This window comes from Oncorhynchus gorbuscha, unplaced genomic scaffold, assembly GCF_021184085.1.
Source record: "Oncorhynchus gorbuscha isolate QuinsamMale2020 ecotype Even-year unplaced genomic scaffold, OgorEven_v1.0 Un_scaffold_4529, whole genome shotgun sequence".
NCBI classification, from domain to species: domain Eukaryota; kingdom Metazoa; phylum Chordata; class Actinopteri; order Salmoniformes; family Salmonidae; genus Oncorhynchus; species Oncorhynchus gorbuscha.
This window is the reverse complement of record NW_025748527.1, coordinates 5,001-27,053: the sequence shown is the minus strand read 5'-3', so window position 1 is coordinate 27,053 and position 22,053 is coordinate 5,001. Positions and strand designations below refer to the sequence as shown.

At 45.3% G+C, this 22,053-nt stretch overlaps 1 long non-coding RNA gene and 1 pseudogene across 1 annotated transcript; one reads left to right on the top strand and one right to left on the bottom strand.

The window, feature by feature from the left end:
• The first annotated feature begins 1,617 nt into the window (after positions 1-1,617).
• Positions 1,618-9,320, top strand: LOC124028624. The gene is made up of 4 exons (XR_006837619.1): positions 1,618-1,717; positions 6,203-6,277; positions 7,376-7,470; positions 9,289-9,320. It is a non-coding gene; the product is annotated as an uncharacterized LOC124028624 (long non-coding RNA).
• Positions 9,321-18,232: 8,912 nt separating this feature from the next.
• Positions 18,233-22,053, bottom strand: part of LOC124028622 — an 8,517-nt pseudogene continuing 4,696 nt past the window's right edge.

Below are 22,053 nucleotides of genomic sequence, written 5' to 3'. Positions count from 1 at the left end.
GTGTGTTGTTTTTGGCAGGAGTTCAGAGGGGAGGTACCGTAGGGGTTGCCCTTCGGCCAATATGAAGGGAGGGATGGTTGACAGAGATTGCTGGCTTCACACACACACACACACACACACACACACACACACACACACACACACACACACACACACACACACACACACACACACACACACACACACACACACACACACACACACACACACACACACACACACACGGAGTTTGATCCTGTTGTACATGTAGCTTTGTAAGTAACCACTAACCAGACAGTTGTGATGACCTGTGGTCCACTGTTAACTAATATGGACCACATGACATGATCCAGTCAGCTCTATATAGATCTACTATCTATCTGTTATCTATTGTTACAGTCTAACTAACATCAGGTCTACTATCTATCTGTTATCTATTGTTATAGTCTAACTAACACCAGGTCTACTATCTATCTGTTATCTATTGTTACAGTCTAACTAACTAGTCTCCCTACAGTAGGATAATTTACTAAAATTAGTGACGTCATCGTTGGGTTTTTCCTGACCAGGACTAACTCTAGGTTCAGGACCCTTAGACCAGGACCCCTCTCCTCACCTCCTCACCTGTTACCCTCTCTCCACTCACCTAATGGGACCTGACCAGGACTAACTCTAGGTTCTATCTCCAAGGGCCAAGAGTACAGTACCCTTAGACCCGGACCCCTCTCCCTCAGCACCTGACCTCTCTCATCCTCACACCCTCTCCCTAATCTCTGACCCCCTTACCCTCTCCACTCCCTAATCTCCCCTCACCCCCCACCTCATCACCTCCTCTCCTCACCCCCTCACCCTCTTCTCCCTCACCTCTATCCTCCCCACCAATTCATCCCCTCTCCTCCCTCACGCCTTCACCCCTTCATCACCCCCTCACCCCTCTTCCCCCTTCTCTCTCCCCTCACCCTTCACCCTCTCCCCTCACCCCTTCACCCCTCTCATTCCCCTCTCCTCCCTCACCCCTTCACCCCTCTCCTCCCTCACCCCTTCACTCTCCTCCTCCCTCACCCCCACCCCCTCTCCTCCCTCACCCCTTCACCCTCTCCTCCCTCACCCCTTCACCCCCTCTCCTCCTCATTGTTACCCCCTCTCCTCCCTCACCCCTTCACCCCCTCTCCTCCCTCACCCCTTCACCCCCTCTCCTCCCTCACCCCCCCCTCTCCTCACCCCACCCCTCTCCTCCCTCACCCCTTCATCCCCTCTCCTCCCTCACCCCTTCACCCCCTCTCCTCCCTCACCCCTCTCCTCCCCTCACCCCCCTTCCCCCTCACCCCCATTAGTTAGAGAGTCTGAGTTGTAAATGTTTCACTGGGCAGATGAACTTTGGCTGTTTGAACAGTGTCTCTGTTTTCTTCTAAAATGTAAAATGGTGTCTTGCAGGTTTTTAAAAGGACCAATGATACTATGCACTATGATGCCTGCACTTAATATGGAATCTGGTATAAAAAAAAATTGCCCGCAATGTCAAATACTCCCGAGAGAAAGAACAAATCACTTGTCTGGATATCCCAGAACAATTTTGTTTCAGTTGTTTGTTATATTTTATTATTTCTTTAATAATGTATCAAATGAACCTTGTCATGTGATCTGGGTAACCCGGAACAGTTTGATGTGTTTTTTGTAGCTGAACACAACCCTTCATTCGTAACAACAACAACTCAATGAACCTATCGTACACCGACAGGTAAGATATTTCGTCTCTGAATGACGATTTTTTAAAGCGCATTTTTCGCAACATTCACAAATACCATGATGGACATCCCGTATCTGCAACCACAGGGAGATTTGTGCTTGAGAAGTCATGACTTTTCAAGTCTATGGAGGTTTTTTTTTGCACTGACCCGGTATCAATCAATCAATACCATGTATTTATAAAGCCTTTTCTTTTTACATCAGCCGATGTACACAAAGGTGTTTTTACAGAAACCCAGCCTAAAACCCCCAAAAACAGCAAGCAAATGCAGATGTATAAATCTAGCTAACGCCCTTCTGAGTAAGCAGTCAATGCTAAGTTAGGTTAGCCATCGTTCCTAGCAACATAAACACATAAGTTAGCTATTGACAAGGCTTTGAGAAGTTGTCAACCTCAAAATATGTAATATGGTACTACTACTAGTGTTACTACTGCTCTTATAACGTCCTCATGTTATTGTAGCTAGCTGCAGATTTTGGGACTAGGAAGCTAGCTAGTTAGGAAGCCCATTAGCTAGTTAGCAAGCCCATTCGCTAGTTAGCAAGCCCATTAGCTAGTTAGGAAGCCCATTAGCTAGTTAGCCAGCCCATTAGCTAGTTAGAAAGCCCATTAGCTAGTTAGGAAGCCCATTAGCTAGTTAGCCAGCCCATTAGCTAGTTAGAAAGCCCATTAGCTTGTTAGGAAGCCCATTAGCTAGTTAGGAAGCCCATTAGCTAGTTAGGAAGCCCATCAGCTAGTTAGGAAGCCCATTAGCTAGTTAGGAAGCCCATTAGCTTGTTAGGAAGCCCATTAGCTAGTTAGCCAGCCCATTAGCTAGTTAGGCCATTAGCTAGTTAGCAAGCCCATTAGCTAGTTACCCAGCCCATTAGCTAGTTAGGAAGCCCATTAGCTAGTTAGGAAGCCCATCAGCTAGTTAGGAAGCCCATCAGCTAGTTAGGAAGCCCATTAGCTAGTTAGGAAGCCCATTAGCTAGTTAGCCAGCCCATTAGCTAGTTAGCCAGCCCATTAGCTAGTTAGCCAGCCCATTAGCTAGTTAGGAAGCCCATTAGCTAGTTAGGAAGCCCATTATCTTGTTAGGAAGCCCATTAGCTAGTTAGGAAGCCCATTAGCTAGTTAGCAAGCCCATTAGCTAGTTAGGAAGCCCATTAGCTAGTTAGGAAGCCCATTAGCTAGTTAGGAAGCCCATTAGCTAGTTAGGAAGCCCATCAGCTAGTTAGGAAGCCCATTAGCTAGTTAGCCAGCCCATTAGCTAGTAAGCCCATTAGCTAGTTAGCAAGCCCATTAGCTAGTTAGCAAGCCCATTAGCTAGTTACCCAGCCCATTAGCTAGTTAGGAAGCCCATCAGCTAGTTAGGAAGCCCATCAGCTAGTTAGGAAGCCCATTAGCTAGTTAGGAAGCCCATGAGCTAGTTAGGAAGCCCATTAGCTAGTTATGAAGCCCATTAGCTAGTTAGCCAGCCCATTAGCTAGTTAGCCAGCCCATTAGCTAGTTAGGAAGCCCATTAGCTAGTTAGGAAGCCCATTATCTTGTTAGGAAGCCCATTAGCTAGTTAGGAAGCCCATTAGCTTGTTAGGAAGCCCATTAGCTAGTTAGGAATCCCATTAGCTAGTTAGGAAGCCCATTAGCTAGTTAGGAAGCCCATTAGCTAGGTAGGAAGCCCATTAGCTAGGTAGGAAGCCCATTAGCTAGTTAGGAATCCCATTAGCTATTTAGGAAGCCCATTAGCTAGTTAGGAAGCCCATTAGCTAGTTATGAAGCCCATTAGCTAGTTAGCCAGCCCATTAGCTAGTTAGCCAGCCCATTAGCTAGTTAGGAAGCCCATTAGCTAGTTAGGAAGCCCATCAGCTAGTTAGGAAGCCCATTAGCTTGTTAGGAAGCCCATTAGCTAGTTAGCCAGCCCATTAGCTAGTAAGCCCATTAGCTAGTTAGCAAGCCCATTAGCTAGTTACCCAGCCCATTAGCTAGTTAGGAAGCCCATCAGCTAGTTAGGAAGCCCATCAGCTAGTTAGGAAGCCCATTAGCTAGTTAGGAAGCCCATGAGCTAGTTAGGAAGCCCATTAGCTAGTTATGAAGCCCATTAGCTAGTTAGCCAGCCCATTAGCTAGTTAGCCAGCCCATTAGCTAGTTAGGAAGCCCATTAGCTAGTTAGGAAGCCCATTATCTTGTTAGGAAGCCCATTAGCTAGTTAGGAAGCCCATTAGCTTGTTAGGAAGCCCATTAGCTAGTTAGGAATCCCATTAGCTAGTTAGGAAGCCCATTAGCTAGTTAGGAAGCCCATTAGCTAGGTAGGAAGCCCATTAGCTAGGTAGGAAGCCCATTAGCTAGTTAGGAAGCCCATTAGCTAGTTAGGAAGCCCATTAGCTAGTTAGGAAGCCCATTAGCTAGGTAGGAAGCCCATTAGCTAGGTAGGAAGCCCATTAGCTAGGTAGGAAGCCCATTAGCTAGTTAGGAAGCCCATTAGCTAGTTAGGAAGCCCATTAGCTAGTTAGGAAGCCCATTAGCTAGGTAGGAAGCCCATTAGCTAGTTAGGAAGCCCATTAGCTTGTTAGCAAGCCCATTAGGTAGTTAGGAAGCCCATTAGGTAGTTAGCAAGCCCAATAGCTAGTTAGCAAGCCCATTAGGAAGCCCATCAGCTAGTTAGGAAGCCCATTAGCTAGTTAGCAATCCCATTAGCTAGTTAGCAAGCCCATTAGCTAGTTAGCCAGCCCATTAGCTAGTTAGCCAGTCCATTAGTTAGTTAGCCAGCCCATTAGCTAGTTAGCAATACTGTTTATTTAGCTAGCTAACTTTACTCAGTTATCAACTTCATTTGGGGTGGTGATGCAGCTAGATAGATACATTTCGCTAAATAAACAGAAAGCTTGATGTTGCTAGCTGAGTCGGAAAAACCATTGGATAGCTGAGTATCATCATATAGTGAGAGGATTGTTCTGTAGCTATTGCTGCACATAAGGATATCCCGGGGTGACAACATCGTGTTATCAGATATTACACAGACAAAGCTAGCGGAAAAAATAATGTATTCAAGAATAACGTGACACAGGTATTCCTGCTCTTTTATCTCACCTGTAAGGACAGAACAGTTTCCTGTTAATCCTGGTCCCCAGAGACCCACACACAGGGTGTGTAGGCTTTTGTTTACAAGCCCAGCACTAACACACCTGATAAATCAACTCAATGGATGGATAAAAAGTTGGTCCATTGTATCAGGACTCTTAAGTACTGGGTTGGAATGAAAGCCTGCACATCCAGTCTATGGGTGCGTCCCAATTATATGTCCTGGTCTGTAAAGTGTGCACTACGTCCCACAAACTCCTCTGAAATGAGTGGGTTGGTGGAGGAGAGTAGAGGTCGACCTCTAGAGGACAGAGGGAGTCTCTTATTCCTGTCATTTACATCCAAAGCAGTGAAGGGACTAGGGTGTAGAACAGTGGTGTAGACCAAGGCTTCCCACTCTGGGTCCTGGGCCCCAGTCTGGGTCCTGGGCCCCACTCTGGGTCCTGGGCCCCACTCTGGGTCCACTCTGGGTCCTGGGGTCCAGTCTGGGTCCTGGGCCCCACTCTGGGTCCACTCTGGGTCATGAGTCCAGTCTGGGTCCTGGGCCCCACTCTGGGTCCACTCTGGGTCCACTCTGGGTCCTGGGGGTCCACTCTGGGTCCTGGGGGCCCACTCTGGGTCCTGGGGGCCCTCTCTGGGTCTTGGGGGTCCTCTCTGGGTCCTGGGGGCCCACTCTGGGTCCTGAGATCCACTCTGGGTCCACTCTGGGTCCTGGGGTCCACTCTGGGTTCACTCTGGGTCCTGGGGGTCCACTCTGGGTCCTGGGGGCCCACTCTGGGTCCTGGGGGCCCTCTCTGGGTCTTGGGGGTCCTCTCTGGGTCCTGGGGGCCCACTCTGGGTCCTGAGATCCACTCTGGGTCCACTCTGGGTCCTGGGGTCCACTCTGGGTCCACTCTGGGTCCTGGGGGTCCACTCTGGGTCCTGGGGGTCCTCTCTGGGTCCTGGGGGCCCACTCTGGGTCCTGGGGGCCCACTCTGGGTCCCGGGGGTCCACTCTGGGTCCTGGGGTCCACTCTGGGTCCACTCTGGGTCCTAGGCCCCACTCCGGGTCCTCTCTGGGTCCTGGGGGCCCACTCTGGGTCCACTCTGGGTCCTGGGGTCCACTCTGGGTCCACTCTGGGTCCACTCTGGGTCCTAGGCCCCTCTCTGGGTCCTGGGTTCCAACTCTGGGTCCTGAGGTCCACTCTGGGTCCTGGGTTCCAACTCTGGGTCCTGAGATCCGCTCTGGGTCCTTGGGTCCCCCCTGGTTGCACGTTGTTGCCCTAGCACTACACAGCTGATTTAAATAACCAACTCCTCATCAAGCTTTGATTATTTGAATCAGTTGTGTAGTGCTGAGGGCCCGCGGGAGCCAGGACAGAGTTCATATAACCCTGACATCAGAAGGACTCTCTCCTCCATGATCTCTCTCAATATCTAGTGCTTCTAGGACCAGTGAGTTTTCCCCTCCCGAGATGTCAGCTGACTCCATGGAGATTGATGACTCCCTGTACAGGTAAATCTCGTACTACCTATTTTAAGTGGGTACAATGACATACCAGTGATAGTTCCAACAAAACATGTTCTATGTGCTTACTGACTCACAACAACATCATTTGATCTTCCCCGCCTTCCCTGCCTCCCTCCCCCTCTCTCCCTAATCCTTCTCTCTGCCTCCCTCCCCTCTCTCCATAATCCTTCTCCCTGCCTCCCCCTCTTCCCTGCCTCCCTCCCCCTCTCTCCTAATCCCTCTTCCTGCCCCTCTCGCTCCTCTCCATCCTCCCTCCCCCTCTCCCCTAACCCCCATCCTCCCTCACCCCTCCTCCCTAACCCCCATCCTCGCCTCCCTCCCTCCCTAACCCCCCATCCTCCCTCCCTCTCTCCCCTCTCCCTCCCTAACCCCCCGTCCTCCCTTTCTCTCCCTAACCCCCCATCCTCTCTCGCCTCCCTCCCTAACCCCCCATCCCCCCTCTCTCTCCCTACCCCCATCCTCTCCTTCCCTCCCTAACCCCCCATCCTCCCTCTCTCTCCCTAACCCCCATCCTCCCTCTCCTTCCCTCCCTAACCCCCATCCTCCCACCCTCTCCCTCCCTAACTCTCTCCCTCCCTAAACCGTCTCCCTCCCTAACTCTCTCCCTCCCTAAACCCTCTCCCTCCCTAACTCTCTCCCTCCCTAAACCCTCTCCCTCCCTAAACCCTCTCCCTCCCTAAACCCTCTCCCTCCCTAACTCTCTCCCTCCCTAAACCCTCTCCCTCCCTAAACCCTCTCCCTCCCTAAACTCTCTCCTCCTAAACTCTCTCCCTCCCTAAACCCCCTCCCTCCCTAAACCCTCTCCTTCCCTCCCTAACCCCCCATCCTCCCTCCCTCTCCCTCCCTAAACCCTCCCTAAACCCACTCCCTCCCTAAACCCCCATCCACCCTCCCTAACCCCCCATCCTCCCTCTCCCTCCCTAAACCCTCCCTAAACCCTCTCCCTCTCTAAACTCTCTCCCTCTCTAAACCCTCTCCCTCCCTAAACCCTCTCCCTCCCTAAACCCTCTCCCTCCCTAACCTCCCATCCTCCCACCCTCTCCCTCCCTAAACCCTCTCCCTCCCTAAACCCCCTCCCTCCAGTCGTCAGAGGTATGTCCTGGGGGACAGTGCTATGCAGCAGATGGCTCAGTCTTCTGTCTTCCTCAGTGGAATGGGAGGACTGGGAGTGGAGATCGGTAGGTGGCAGACGCATCAAATAGCACATAGCATTATGTGACATTACATGACATAGCATTACGTGACATTACATGACATAGCATTACATTATGTGACATTACATGACATAGCATTACGTGACATTACATGACATAGCATTACGTGACATTACATGACATAGCATTACATTATGTGACATTACATGACATAGCATTACGTGACATTACATGACATAGCATTACATTATGTGACATTACATGACATAGCATTACATTATGTGACATTACATGACATAGCATTACATTATGTGACATTACATGACTCCTGTGTAGCTCAGTTGGTAGAGCATGGCGCTTGTAACGCCAGGGTAGTGGGTTCGATCCCCGGGACCACCCATACGTAGAATGTATGCACACATGACTGTAAGTCGCTTTGGATAAAAGCGTCTGCTAAATGGCATATATTATTATATTATATTATAGCATTACATTATGTGACATTACATGACATAGCATTACATTATGTGACATTACATGACATAGCATTATATTATACATTACATGACATAGCATTACATTATGTGACATTACATGACATAGCATTACATTATGTGACATTACATGACATAGCATTATATTATACATTACATGACATAGCATTACATTATGTGACATTACATGACATAGCATTACATTATGTGACATTACATGACATAGCATTACATTATGTGACATTACATGACATAGCATTACATTATGTGACATTACATGACATAGCATTACATTATGTGACATTACATGACATTACATTATGTGACATTACATGACATAGCATTACATTATGTGACATTACATGACATAGCATTACATTATGTGACATTACATGACAGCATTACATTATGTGACATTACATGACATAGCATTACATTATGTGACATTACATGACATAGCATTATATTATACATTACATGACATAGCATTACATTATGTGACATTACATGACATAGCATTACATTATGTGACATTACATGACATAGCATTACATTATGTGACATTACATGACAGCATTACATTATGTGACATTACATGACATAGCATTACATTATGTGACATTACATGACATAGCATCACGGTACATGCCATTAAGTGACATGACATAGCATGACGGTACATGCCAGAACATGCCATTAAGCGACATGACATAGCATGACAGTACATGCATTAAGTGACATGACATAGCATGCCAGAACATGCCATTAAGCGACATGACATAGCATGACGGAAAATGCCAGAACATGCCATTAAGTGACATGACATAGCATGCCGGAACATGCCATTAAGCGACATGCCATAACATTACAGTACATGCATTAAGCAACATGACATAGCATGACGGAACATGCCAGAACATGCCATTAAGTGACATGACATAGCATGCCGGAACATGCCATTAAGCGACATGACATGACATTACAGTACATGCATTAAGCGACATGACATAGCATGACGGAACATGCCAGAACATGCCATTAAGTGACATGACATAGCATGCCGGAACATGCCATTAAGCGACATGACATGACATTACAGTACATGCATTAAGCGACATGACATAGCATGACGGAACATGCCAGAACATGCCATTAAGTGACATGACATAGCATGCCATTAAGCGACATGACATAGCATGACGGAAAATGCCAGAACATGCCATGAAGTGACATGACATAGCATGATGGTACATGCCAATAGCGTTGAGTGAGTGTTTACAGTATGTATTGTGTCCATGTATTTCCTGTCATGTGACCGACGCCAGACGTCTCTGCCCTGTTTTCACAGCAAAGAACATCGTGTTGGCAGGTGTGAAGGTGAGTGAGATTTAAGCTGTGGCCCAAATTGCACCCTATTCCCCATAAGTCTCTGGTCACTAGTAGTTCACTACATAGGGAATAGGGCTCTGGTCACTAGTAGTTCACTATATAGGGAATAGGGCTCTGGTCTATAGTAGTACCACTATATAGGGAATAGGGCTCTGGTCTATAGTAGTTCACTATATAGGGAATAGGGCTCTGGTCTATAGTAGTGCACTATATAGGGAATAGGGCTCTGGTCTATAATAGTTCACTATATAGGGAATAGGGCTCTGGTCTATAGTAGTGCACTATATAGGGAATAGGGCTCTGGTCTATAGTAGTTCACTATATAGGGAATAGGGCTCTGGTCTATAGTAGTACCACTATATAGGGAATAGGGCTCTGGTCACTAGTAGTTCACTATATAGGGAATAGGGCTCTGGTCACTAGTAGTTCACTATATAGGGAATAGGGCTCTGGTCACTAGTAGTTCACTATATAGGGAATAGGGCTCTGGTCACTAGTAGTTCACTATATAGGGAATAGGGCTCTGGTCACTAGTAGTTCACTATATAGGGAATAGGGCTCTGGTCACTAGTAGTTCACTATATAGGGAATAGGGCTCTGGTCTATAGTAGTTCACTATATAGGGAATAGGGTTCTGGTCTATAGTAGTTCACTATATAGGGAATAGGGTTCTGGTCTATAGTAGTGCACTATATAGGGAATAGGGTTCTGGTCTATAGTAGTGCACTATATAGGGAATAGGGTTCTGGTCTATAGTAGTGCACTATATAGGGAATAGGGTTCTGGTCTATAGTAGTACCACTATATAGGGAATAGGGTTCTGGTCTATAGTAGTACCACTATATAGGGAATAGGGTTCTGGTCTATAGTAGTTCACTATATAGGAATAGGGCTCTGGTCTATAGTAGTACCACTATATAGGGAATAGGGTTCTGGTCTATAGTAGTACCACTATATAGGGAATAGGGCTCTGGTCTATAGTAGTTCACTATATAGGGAATAGGGCTCTGGTCTATAGTAGTACCACTATATAGGGAATAGGGTTCTGGTCTATAGTAGTTCACTATATAAGGAATAGGGCTCTGGTTTATAGTAGTACCACTATATAGGGAATAGGGCTCTGGTCTATAGTAGTACCACTATATTGGGAATAGGGCTCTGGTCTATAGTAGTTCACTATATAGGGAATAGGGCTCTGGTCTATAGTAGTACCACTATATAGGGAATAGGGCTCTGGTCTATAGTAGTACCACTATATAGGAATAGGGCTCTGGTCTATAGTAGTACCACTATATAGGGAATAGGGCTCTGGTCTATAGTAGTTCACTATATAGGGAATAGGGCTCTGGTCTATAGTAGTACCACTATATAGGGAATAGGGCTCTGGTCTATAGTAGTTCACTATATAGGGAATAGGGCTCTGGTCTATAGTAGTTCACTATATAGGGAATAGGGCTCTGGTCTATAGTAGTACCACTATATAGGGAATAGGGCTCTGGTCTATAGTAGTTCACTATATAGGGAATAGGGCTCTGGTCTATAGTAGTTCACTATATAGGGAATAGGGCTCTGGTCTATAGTAGTACCACTATATAGGGAATAGGGCTCTGGTCTATAGTAGTCCACTATATAGGGAATAGGGCTCTGGTCTATAGTAGTCCACTATATAGGGAATAGGACTCTGGTCACTAGTAGTTCACTATATAGGGAATAGGGCTCTGGTCACTAGTAGTTCACTATATAGGGAATAGGGCTCTGGTCACTAGTAGTTCACTATATAGGGAATAGGGCTCTGGTCACTAGTAGTTCACTATATAGGGAATAGGGCTCTGGTCACTAGTAGTTCACTATATAGGGAATAGGGCTCTGGTCTATAGTAGTTCACTATATAGGAATAGGGTTCTGGTCTATAGTAGTTCACTATATAGGGAATAGGGTTCTGGTCTATAGTAGTGCACTATATAGGGAATAGGGTTCTGGTCTATAGTAGTGCACTATATAGGGAATAGGGTTCTGGTCTATAGTAGTGCACTATATAGGGAATAGGGTTCTGGTCTATAGTAGTACCACTATATAGGGAATAGGGTTCTGGTCTATAGTAGTACCACTATATAGGGAATAGGGTTCTGGTCTATAGTAGTTCACTATATAGGGAATAGGGCTCTGGTCTATAGTAGTACCACTATATAGGGAATAGGGTTCTGGTCTATAGTAGTACCACTATATAGGGAATAGGGCTCTGGTCTATAGTAGTTCACTATATAGGAATAGGGCTCTGGTCTATAGTAGTACCACTATATAGGGAATAGGGTTCTGGTCTATAGTAGTTCACTATATAAGGAATAGGGCTCTGGTTTATAGTAGTACCACTATATAGGGAATAGGGCTCTGGTCTATAGTAGTACCACTATATTGGGAATAGGGCTCTGGTCTATAGTAGTTCACTATATAGGAATAGGGCTCTGGTCTATAGTAGTACCACTATATAGGGAATAGGGCTCTGGTCTATAGTAGTACCACTATATAGGGAATAGGGCTCTGGTCTATAGTAGTACCACTATATAGGGAATAGGGCTCTGGTCTATAGTAGTTCACTATATAGGAATAGGGCTCTGGTCTATAGTAGTACCACTATATAGGAATAGGGCTCTGGTCTATAGTAGTTCACTATATAGGGAATAGGGCTCTGGTCTATAGTAGTTCACTATATAGGGAATAGGGCTCTGGTCTATAGTAGTACCACTATATAGGGAATAGGGCTCTGGTCTATAGTAGTTCACTATATAGGGAATAGGGCTCTGGTCTATAGTAGTTCACTATATAGGGAATAGGGCTCTGGTCTATAGTAGTACCACTATATAGGGAATAGGGCTCTGGTCTATAGTAGTACCACTATATAGGGAATAGGGCTCTGGTCTATAGTAGTTCACTATATAGGGAATAGGGCTCTGGTCTATAGTAGTTCACTATATAGGGAATAGGGCTCTGGTCTATAGTAGTACCACTATATAGGGAATAGGGCTCTGGTCTATAGTAGTACCACTATATAGGGAATAGGGCTCTGGTCTATAGTAGTTCACTATATAGGGAATAGGGCTCTGGTCTATAGTAGTACCACTATATAGGGAATAGGGCTCTGGTCTATAGTAGTTCACTATATAGGGAATAGGGCTCTGGTCTATAGTAGTTCACTATATAGGGAATAGGGCTCTGGTCTATAGTAGTACCACTATATAGGGAATAGGGCTCTGGTCTATAGTAGTTCACTATATAGGGAATAGGGCTCTGGTCTATAGTAGTTCACTATATAGGGAATAGGGCTCTGGTCTATAGTAGTACCACTATATAGGGAATAGGGCTCTGGTCTATAGTAGTACCACTATATAGGGAATAGGGCTCTGGTCTATAGTAGTACCACTATATAGGAATAGGGCTCTGGTCACTAGTAGTACCACTATATAGGGAATAGGGCTCTGGTCTATAGTAGTACCACTATATAGGGAATAGGGCTCTGGTCTATAGTAGTACCACTATATAGGGAATAGGGATCTGGTCTATAGTAGTAACACTATATAGGGAATAGGGCTCTGGTCTATAGTAGTACCACTATATAGGAATAGGGCTCTGGTCTATAGTAGTACCACTATATAGGGAATAGGGCTCTGGTCACTAGTAGTTCACTATATAGGGAATAGGGCTCTGGTCACTAGTAGTTCACTATATAGGGAATAGGGCTCTGGTCACTAGTAGTTCACTATATAGGGAATAGGGCTCTGGTCACTAGTAGTTCACTATATAGGGAATAGGGCTCTGGTCACTAGTAGTTCACTATATAGGGAATAGGGCTCTGGTCACTAGTAGTTCACTATATAGGGAATAGGGCTCTGGTCTATAGTAGTTCACTATATAGGGAATAGGGTTCTGGTCTATAGTAGTTCACTATATAGGAATAGGGTTCTGGTCTATAGTAGTTCACTATATAGGGAATAGGGTTCTGGTCTATAGTAGTGCACTATATAGGGAATAGGGTTCTGGTCTATAGTAGTGCACTATATAGGGAATAGGGTTCTGGTCTATAGTAGTGCACTATAGGGAATAGGGTTCTGGTCTATAGTAGTACCACTATATAGGGAATAGGGTTCTGGTCTATAGTAGTACCACTATATAGGGAATAGGGTTCTGGTCTATAGTAGTTCACTATATAGGAATAGGGCTCTGGTCTATAGTAGTACCACTATATAGGGAATAGGGTTCTGGTCTATAGTAGTACCACTATATAGGGAATAGGGCTCTGGTCTATAGTAGTTCACTATATAGGGAATAGGGCTCTGGTCTATAGTAGTACCACTATATAGGGAATAGGGTTCTGGTCTATAGTAGTTCACTATATAAGGAATAGGGCTCTGGTTTATAGTAGTACCACTATATAGGGAATAGGGCTCTGGTCTATAGTAGTGCACTATATAGGGAATAGGGTTCTGGTCTATAGTAGTTCACTATATAGGGAATAGGGTTCTGGTCTATAGTAGTTCACTATATAGGGAATAGGGTTCTGGTCTATAGTAGTGCACTATATAGGGAATAGGGTTCTGGTCTATAGTAGTGCACTATATAGGGAATAGGGTTCTGGTCTATAGTAGTGCACTATATAGGGAATAGGGTTCTGGTCTATAGTAGTACCACTATATAGGGAATAGGGTTCTGGTCTATAGTAGTACCACTATATAGGGAATAGGGTTCTGGTCTATAGTAGTTCACTATATAGGGAATAGGGCTCTGGTCTATAGTAGTACCACTATATAGGGAATAGGGTTCTGGTCTATAGTAGTACCACTATATAGGGAATAGGGCTCTGGTCTATAGTAGTTCACTATATAGGGAATAGGGCTCTGGTCTATAGTAGTACCACTATATAGGGAATAGGGTTCTGGTCTATAGTAGTTCACTATATAAGGAATAGGGCTCTGGTTTATAGTAGTACCACTATATAGGGAATAGGGCTCTGGTCTATAGTAGTACCACTATATTGGGAATAGGGCTCTGGTCTATAGTAGTTCACTATATAGGAATAGGGCTCTGGTCTATAGTAGTACCACTATATAGGAATAGGGCTCTGGTCTATAGTAGTACCACTATATAGGGAATAGGGCTCTGGTCTATAGTAGTACCACTATATAGGGAATAGGGCTCTGGTCTATAGTAGTTCACTATATAGGAATAGGGCTCTGGTCTATAGTAGTACCACTATATAGGAATAGGGCTCTGGTCTATAGTAGTTCACTATATAGGGAATAGGGCTCTGGTCTATAGTAGTTCACTATATAGGGAATAGGGCTCTGGTCTATAGTAGTACCACTATATAGGAATAGGGCTCTGGTCTATAGTAGTTCACTATATAGGAATAGGGCTCTGGTCTATAGTAGTTCACTATATAGGGAATAGGGCTCTGGTCTATAGTAGTACCACTATATAGGGAATAGGGCTCTGGTCTATAGTAGTACCACTATATAGGGAATAGGGCTCTGGTCTATAGTAGTTCACTATATAGGGAATAGGGCTCTGGTCTATAGTAGTTCACTATATAGGGAATAGGGCTCTGGTCTATAGTAGTACCACTATATAGGGAATAGGGCTCTGGTCTATAGTAGTACCACTATATAGGGAATAGGGCTCTGGTCTATAGTAGTTCACTATATAGGGAATAGGGCTCTGGTCTATAGTAGTACCACTATATAGGGAATAGGGCTCTGGTCTATAGTAGTTCACTATATAGGGAATAGGGCTCTGGTCTATAGTAGTTCACTATATAGGGAATAGGGCTCTGGTCTATAGTAGTACCACTATATAGGGAATAGGGCTCTGGTCTATAGTAGTTCACTATATAGGGAATAGGGCTCTGGTCTATAGTAGTTCACTATATAGGAATAGGGCTCTGGTCTATAGTAGTACCACTATATAGGAATAGGGCTCTGGTCTATAGTAGTACCACTATATAGGGAATAGGGCTCTGGTCTATAGTAGTACCACTATATAGGAATAGGGCTCTGGTCACTAGTAGTACCACTATATAGGGAATAGGGCTCTGGTCTATAGTAGTACCACTATATAGGGAATAGGGCTCTGGTCTATAGTAGTACCACTATATAGGGAATAGGGCTCTGGTCTATAGTAGTACCACTATATAGGGAATAGGGCTCTGGTCTATAGTAGTACCACTATATAGGGAATAGGGCTCTGGTCTATAGTAGTTCACTATATAGGAATAGGGCTCTGGTCACTAGTAGTTCACTATATAGGGAATAGGGCTCTGGTCTATAGTAGTTCACTATATAGGGAATAGGGTTCTGGTCTATAGTAGTTCACTATATAGGGAATAGGGTTCTGGTCTATAGTAGTGCACTATATAGGGAATAGGGTTCTGGTCTATAGTAGTGCACTATATAGGGAATAGGGTTCTGGTCTATAGTAGTGCACTATATAGGGAATAGGGTTCTGGTCTATAGTAGTACCACTATATAGGGAATAGGGTTCTGGTCTATAGTAGTACCACTATATAGGGAATAGGGTTCTGGTCTATAGTAGTTCACTATATAGGGAATAGGGCTCTGGTCTATAGTAGTACCACTATATAGGGAATAGGGTTCTGGTCTATAGTAGTACCACTATATAGGAATAGGGCTCTGGTCTATAGTAGTTCACTATATAGGGAATAGGGCTCTGGTCTATAGTAGTACCACTATATAGGGAATAGGGTTCTGGTCTATAGTAGTTCACTATATAAGGAATAGGGCTCTGGTTTATAGTAGTACCACTATATAGGGAATAGGGCTCTGGTCTATAGTAGTACCACTATATTGGGAATAGGGCTCTGGTCTATAGTAGTTCACTATATAGGGAATAGGGCTCTGGTCTATAGTAGTTCACTATATAGGGAATAGGGCTCTGGTCTATAGTAGTTCACTATATAGGGAATAGGGCTCTGGTCTATAGTAGTACCACTATATAGGGAATAGGGCTCTGGTCTATAGTAGTTCACTATATAGGAATAGGGCTCTGGTCTATAGTAGTTCACTATATAGGGAATAGGGCTCTGGTCTATAGTAGTACCACTATATAGGGAATAGGGCTCTGGTCTATAGTAGTACCACTATATAGGGAATAGGGCTCTGGTCTATAGTAGTTCACTATATAGGGAATAGGGCTCTGGTCTATAGTAGTTCACTATATAGGAATAGGGCTCTGGTCTATAGTAGTACCACTATATAGGAATAGGGCTCTGGTCTATAGTAGTACCACTATATAGGGAATAGGGCTCTGGTCTATAGTAGTTCACTATATAGGGAATAGGGCTCTGGTCTATAGTAGTACCACTATATAGGGAATAGGGCTCTGGTCTATAGTAGTTCACTATATAGGGAATAGGGCTCTGGTCTATAGTAGTTCACTATATAGGGAATAGGGCTCTGGTCTATAGTAGTACCACTATATAGGGAATAGGGCTCTGGTCTATAGTAGTTCACTATATAGGGAATAGGGCTCTGGTCTATAGTAGTTCACTATATAGGGAATAGGGCTCTGGTCTATAGTAGTACCACTATATAGGAATAGGGCTCTGGTCTATAGTAGTACCACTATATAGGGAATAGGGCTCTGGTCTATAGTAGTACCACTATATAGGAATAGGGCTCTGGTCTATAGTAGTTCACTATATAGGAATAGGGCTCTGGTCACTAGTAGTTCACTATATAGGAATAGGGCTCTGGTCTATAGTAGTTCACTATATAGGGAATAGGGCTCTGGTCTATAGTAGTGTACTATATAGGAATAGGGCTCTGGTCTATAGTAGTACCACTATATAGGGAATAGGGCTCTGGTCTAAAGTAGTACCACTATATAGGAATAGGGCTCTGGTCTATAGTAGTACCACTATATAGGGAATAGGGCTCTGGTCTAAAGTAGTACCACTATATAGGGAATAGGGCTCTGGTCTATAGTAGTACCACTATATAGGAATAGGGCTCTGGTCTATAGTAGTACCACTATATAGGGAATAGGGCTCTGGTCTATAGTAGTACCACTATATAGGGAATAGGGCTCTGGTCACTAGTAGTTCACTATATAGGAATAGGGCTCTGGTCTATAGTAGTACCACTATATAGGGAATAGGGCCTGGTCTATAATAGTGCACTATATAGGGAATAGGGCTCTGGTCTATAGTAGTACCACTATATAGGGAATAGGGCTCTGGTCTATAGTAGTACCACTATATAGGAATAGGGCTCTGGTCACTAGTAGTTCACTATATAGGGAATAGGGCTCTGGTCACTAGTAGTTCACTATATAGGAATAGGGCTCTGGTCACTAGTAGTACCACTATATAGGGAATAGGGCTTTGGTCTATAGTAGTACCACGATATAGGAATAGGGCTCTGGTCTATAGTAGTCCACTATATAGGGAATAGGGCTCTGGTCTATAGTAGTTCACTATATAGGGAATAGGGCTCTGGTCTATAGTAGTACCACTATATAGGGAATAGGGCTCTGGTCTATAGTAGTCCACTATATAGGAATAGGGCTCTGGTCTATAGTAGTCCACTATATAGGGAATAGGACTCTGGTCACTAGTAGTTCACTATATAGGGAATAGGGCTCTGGTCACTAGTAGTTCACTATATAGGGAATAGGGCTCTGGTCACTAGTAGTTCACTATATAGGGAATAGGGCTCTGGTCACTAGTAGTTCACTACATAGGAATAGGGAGCCATTTGAGACGTTACCCCAAAGAGAAGATGAAATGTAAACCTGTTTGTTTGTTTGTTTGTTTGAGGAGACACTAATAAAGTCACGGAGGGACTTGTCGTTCCTGTCGTCACAGACTGAATTAAAAAATGGGGAAAGTTCCATGTTGTCCTTTGTCATTATTATTATCATTATTATTATGAGACAAAATCATAAAAAAACATCTCCCATGAGGAAGTGCTGAGTGCTACGGTATGTACCATGTCGAGTGGAAATGGTGGATGACAACAGCACCACTATTCTCTATAATCTACTCTCGTGACCAGAGTCAACTATATCATTTACAGTTACAGCTCTTCAATCATTGGTTCTTCTCTGGTGGTTCCGAAAGCAGGTGATTGGTTCTTCTCTGGTGGTTCTGAAAGCAGGTGATTGGTTCTTTGGTGGTTCTGAAAGCAGGTGATTGGTTCCTCTCTGGTGTTCCTGAAAGCAGTTGATTGGTTCTTCTCTGGTGGTTCCGAAAGCAGGTGATTGGTTCTTCTCTGGTGGTTCCGAAAGCAGGTGATTGGTTCTGAAAGCAGGTGATTGGTTCTTCTCTGGTGGTTCCGAAAGCAGGTGATTGGTTCTTCTCTGGTGTTCTGAAAGCAGGTGATTGGCAGCTACAGCTTGAGCTCTTTGATCATTGGCTGTCCCTTCAGGCCCAGTAGCAGGTTGTTGGCTGCCAGAGCTGACATGGCATTACGCGTGGAGTAGGACGCACTGGCAATGTGGGGGAGGATCACTGGAGAGAAAGAGAGATGAGAGGATCACTGGAGAGAGGGGATGAGGATCATTGGAGAGAGAGAGAGATGAGAGGATCACTGGAGAGGGAGAGATGAGGATCACTGGAGAGAGAGAGATGAGAGGATCACTGGAGAGAGAGGGATGAGGATCATTGGAGAGAGAGAGAGATGAGGGAGTGAGGAGCACGAAACAGGCAGTACAGGACTGACAACAGTAATAAACAGGCAGTACAGGACTGACAACAGTAATAAACAGGCAGTACAGGACTGACAACAGTAATAAATGAAACAGGCAGTACAGGACTGAAAACAGTAATAAACAGGCAGTACAGGACTGACAACAGTATTAAATGAAACAGGCAGTACAGGACTGACAACAGTAATAAACAGGCAGTACAGGACTGACAACAGTATTAAACAGGCAGTACAGGACTGACAACAGTAATAAACAGGCAGTACAGGACCGACAACAGTAATAAACAGGCAGTACAGGACTGACAACAGTATTACATGAAACAGGAAATAGCAGGATGAACTTGGTCGAGACTCTGAACCAATCACGCCCCGTGTTTATACTCACCACAGTTGTTAAGGGTGAAGAGCGGGTGGCTGGTGGGCAGGGGTTCAGGGACGGTGACGTCGAGTCCAGCTCCCGCTATCTGACCGCTGGACAGGGCTTCATACAGATCCTCCTGGTCTACCACCCCCCCTCTACCACACACAGCCATCATGTTACTGTCTACCACACACAGCCATCATGTTACTGTCTACCACCCCCCCTCTACCACACACAGCCATCACCATGTTACTGTCTACCACACACAGCCATCATGTTACTGTCTACCACCCCCCCTCTACCACACACAGCCATCACCATGTTACTGTCTACCACACACAGCCATCACCATGTTACTGTCTACCACACACAGCCATCACCATGTTACTGTCTACCACACCAGCCATCATGTTGCTGTCTACCAGCCCCCTCTACCACACACAGCCATCATGTTACTGTCTACCACACCAGCCATCATCATGTTACTGTCTACCACACACAGCCATCATCATGTTACTGTCTACCACACACAGCCATCACCATGTTACTGTCTACCACACACAGCCATCATCATGTTACTGTCTACCACACACAGCCATCATGTTACTGTCTACCACCCAGCCATCATGTTACTGTCTACCACACACAGCCATCACCATGTTACTGTCTACCACACACAGCATCACCATGTTACTGTCTACCACCCTCCTCTACCACACACAGCCATCACCATGTTACTGTCTACCACACCCCCCTCTACTGTCACACACAGCCATCATGTTACTGTCTACCACCCCTCCTCTACCACACACAGCCATCACCATGTTACTGTCTACCACACACAACCATCACCATGTTACTGTCTACCACACACAGCCATCACCATGTTACTGTCTACCACCCCCCTCTACCACACACAGCCATCATCATGTTACTGTCTACCACACACAGCCATCATGTTACTGTCTACCACACACAGCCATCATCATGTTACTGTCTACCACCCCTCCTCTACCACACACAGCCATCATGTTACTGTCTACCACACACAGCCACCATCATGTTACTGTCTACCACACACAGCCATCACCATGTTACTGTCTACCACACACCTCTAGCCATCATCATGTTACTGTCTACCACCCCCTCTACCACACACAGCCATCATGTTACTGTCTACCACACCCTCTACCACACACAGCCATCATCATGTTACTGTCTACCACCCCCCTCTACCACACACAGCCATCATCATGTTACTGTCTACCACCCCCCTCTACCACACACAGCCATCATCATGTTACTGTCTACCACACACAGCCATCATCATGTTACTGTCTACCACCCCATCATCCTCTACCACACACAGCCATCACCATCATGTCTACTGTCTACCACACACAGCCATCATCATGTTACTGTCTACCACCCCTCCTCTACCACAGCCATCATCATGTTACTGTCTACCACCCCTCCTCTACCACACACAGCCATCATCATGTTACTGTCTACCACACACAGCCATCATCATGTTACTGTCTACCACACACATCCATCATCATGTTACTGTCTACCACCCCTCCTCCCCTACACAGCCATCATGTTACTGTCTACCACCCCTCCTCTACCACACACAGCCATCATCATGTTACTGTCTACCACACACAGCCATCATCATGTTACTGTCTACCACCCCTCCTCTACCACACACAGCCATCATCATGTTACTGTCTACCACACCAGCCTCTACCACACACAGCCATCATCATGTTACTGTCTACCACACACAGCATCATCATGTTACTGTCTACCACACACAGCCATCATGTTACTGTCTACCACCCCTCTCTACCACACACAGCCATCATGTTACTGTCTACTCCTCTACCACACACAGCCATCACCATGTTACTGTCCCTACCACACACAGCCATCATCATGTTACTGTCTACTACCCCTCCTCTACCACACACAGCCATCATCATGTTACTGTCTACCACCCCTCCTCTACCACACACAGCATCACCATGTTACTGTCTACCACCACACACAGCCATCATCATGTTACTGTCTACTACCCCTCCTCTACCACACACAGCCATCATCATGTTACTGTCTACCACACACAGCCATCATCATGTTACTGTCTACTACCACACACAGCCATCATCATGTTACTGTCTACCACACACACAGCCATCATCCTGTTACTGTCTACCACCCCTCCTCTACCACACACAGCATCACCATGTTACTGTCTACCACACACAGCCATCATCATGTTACTGTCTGCCACACACACCATCATCATGTTACTGTCTGTGTGTGTGTCCTCTACACCACACAGCCATCACCATGTTACTGTCTGTGTGTCCTCTACCACACACAGCCATCATGTTACTGTGTGTACCACACAGCCATCATCATGTTACTGTCACCACCCCCCTCTACCACACACAGCCATCACCATGTTACTGTCCTACCACCCCCTCTACCACACAGCATCACCATGTTACTGTCTACCACACACAGCCATCATCCATGTTACTGTCTACCAGAGGACAACCATCATCATGTTACTGTCTACACCCCTCCTCTACCAGACAGAGCCAACACACTGACCATGTTACTGTCTAACCATCTACCA